Below are 2,759 nucleotides of genomic sequence, written 5' to 3'. Positions count from 1 at the left end.
CAGCGGGCAGGAATCGCCTCCCATGATGGTAACTGCTATTACAGAGACAACACCACACGGTCATTTATACAAGCGTTCCAACACGGGGCTTCCAAACCACCTCTTGGGCAATTTTTCCTCTGCGATAGTCAAGGAAAGACCTGAAATCCCACTCCAGCTCCGGAGTGTAAGCTAGAGGGGGGGAAAAAATGAAAGGCTTGTCCCTTCAGGATTTTGGGACAATCGCTTGGAGGTTCTGATGCTCTGATACCCAGCCTGGCCAGAGTCGTCTTCCTCCAGAGACTGTGAGTGAGCTAAAACCCACATTGATATGTCAACCTTTTCTTCAATGACCAAACAAAAAAAATAAAAAATCACTCTCATTACCAGATCAAGTTTCATTCCAGTAAGGCTCTTCAAATAATTTAAATATTTATTTTAATAAAAATAAATAAATACTTCTCTTTTCACATTATAAAACTCCCTGGAGACAGAAAAAGACCAAACCAACCCCAACCACAGGGGTTTCTCTCCCAACTCAAAAGATGGTAAATGCTTTCTTCTGATGGTCATCACAAATCCACTTGTAGGCATCAAGTAGATGGTAGATTATTCCAGAAACAGAAGAAAACTCTCTTGGAGGAAACAGTAGTTCAGCACCTTGTTGTTGGGATGAGAAGTTCAGCTCACACAACTGTTGCCACCACCAGATGAGTCCCATTTGTCCATAACGTGACCACGTGTGCTGTGAGAGAAGTTCAGCTCATGCAACTCTTGCCACCACCAGATGAGTCCCATTCGTCCATAAGGTGGCCACGTGCGCTGCGAGGTAGGAGCAGCCCTCTCTGCGATGGAAGTTCACAGCATTTCTTCTTAAGCTTTCCCTTGGCCAGGTGACACCAACCTTTCCAGCTTGCACTTAAGGTGTGTTAGCTAATTTCAAAGAGAGTTATTGTCTCCAAAATAGGGGCAGGTGGGGGATGGGGGGGCAAATAATCTTAACCACTACTTCTTAACCTACAGAGAAAAACTCTTTCCTTAACCTACAGGGAAAAACTCTTTCCTTAACCTACAGAGAGAAACGTCCAACAACAATAAGGTATGAGAAAAATAACTAGAAGAAGGGTTACTCCTGTAGTGCGGGTCTCACAGCAGCTCTTGGTGGAGGATTTCCCACACCATCTTCTTACGGAAGTAAGGCATGTGGGTCTGAAAAGAAAAGAAAATCCATGAAATACACCTCATGGCAGAAAGAGACACAAAATACGCAGAAACACCCAGTTAATTCTTTACTATGAAGTTCCTTTTAAGAACTGTCAACACTTGCCCTTCGGGTACAGCCTGGCTTTCACCCACACAGCTCCTAAGAGGGTGACATGCCACCAAAACCAGATCTCCTTGACTACACAACAGCTTACAAGCACTTTCACAGAAGAGCACTGCCTTGGAAAAGAACCAGTGTCTTCATTGGTCAGAGGCTGAGACCCATTTCTCCCAAAGATCCAAAGGCCAGATCCCACAAACCCACTGGCTGCGGTATCTCCCCCAAGCGGGATCTCACTGGGAGCAGACACCTCAGCCGCTGCGTAACTTCCCTGGCTCTTGGCTCTGTGCGGAAGAGGCTGGAGCTCTTTAGAACCTTCACTCACCTGTGTAAAGGTCATCGGTCTGTCTCTGCAGATGTAATCTGCGTATTTGCAGGTAAACACGCCGCAGTCGCTTCCATTCGATTGCTGAGGGATTTCCTAACGAATGCAAAGAAGATGGAGAATTTGCCTCTACCTTCAAGGAAAAGCAACTTGGAAGTAGCACCCATTACCAAAAATACCCTAACCAGACACTCCTGAACTTGCACCATCCCCAATAACCGCTCCCCAACACAAGGAACACACCCCAGGAACTGCACATCATCCCTCCCCTCGGCTTCCTGCGCTCCGATGTTACAATCCAAATTCCTCGCAGGCTGATAAGGGACAGCAGGCTTCCTCCCTGCAAGGTGTCTTGAGGTTTGTACTGTGTCTTTCTGAAGTGACGTTCCTTAAATCGAGTCTTTAGGTGCTGCTTTTCATTATTAACTTGTTGAGAAACATCAGCTCAACCCCTTGCTTTGTCACGTGCCAGGATTTGGGCTGCAAACCAGAAGCCTACGTGCTCTGACAACTGCTAAAGAGACTTGAAATTTGACTTGTGAAATGGGGGCAAAGCCAAATTCACCTTCACGTGGCAGAGCAATTAAAAAAAAAAACCCAACAAAGTATTCAGCCAGCAAGGAGAGGCACTGCTCAAAGATTTCATCCGAAAATTCATCTGCTGAGATTTCATCCCAGCATGGTTTCCTGGTCCTCTTGCAGCCCGATGTGGTACCAGAGGAAGATGCTTATGGCTGTCTCTAAAGTCCTGGCCTTATGAGAAAGCGTTAAGAGCTCTGTGACAAGGAGTTCTAGTTCACATTTCAAGTGCAAGTAGTGTTCACTCACATGGGGCTCCATGCTGTGAATAGTCCACTCTGAAGCATTCAGCTTCACATTTCTTTTTTCGCGGCTTTCTTCTTGCAGGTATTTGCTGTTTAAAACAAAAGCAAAATCACTCTTCATCGCTGTAATTTAGGCCGAGAAAAAAACAGCTGCTGAAAGATCCCAGGAAGACGAATGGCAGGAGAGTAAAGTGTCAGAGGATCCTCAGAGCAGCTGATTTAAGGCATTGGGAGGAAAAATCCAAATCTTGAATTTACAAACACTGCGAGAGGCTGTGAGCTAATGACCAGCAATGAGACCGACAAT

At 45.7% G+C, this 2,759-nt stretch overlaps 1 long non-coding RNA gene across 1 annotated transcript; it reads right to left on the bottom strand.

Annotated features, from left to right (window-relative positions):
* Positions 1-1,167: 1,167 nt before the first annotated feature.
* On the bottom strand, positions 1,168-2,519 carry LOC128905458 (uncharacterized). Its single transcript, XR_008464878.1, has 3 exons — positions 2,457-2,519; positions 1,629-1,724; positions 1,168-1,188 (listed from the first exon to the last, which is right to left on the bottom strand). It is a non-coding gene; the product is annotated as an uncharacterized LOC128905458 (long non-coding RNA).
* Positions 2,520-2,759: the final 240 nt, after the last annotated feature.

Source organism: Rissa tridactyla, chromosome 2 (assembly GCF_028500815.1).
Source record: "Rissa tridactyla isolate bRisTri1 chromosome 2, bRisTri1.patW.cur.20221130, whole genome shotgun sequence".
NCBI lineage: Eukaryota > Metazoa > Chordata > Aves > Charadriiformes > Laridae > Rissa > Rissa tridactyla.
This window is presented reverse-complemented; position numbering and strand designations above follow the sequence as displayed.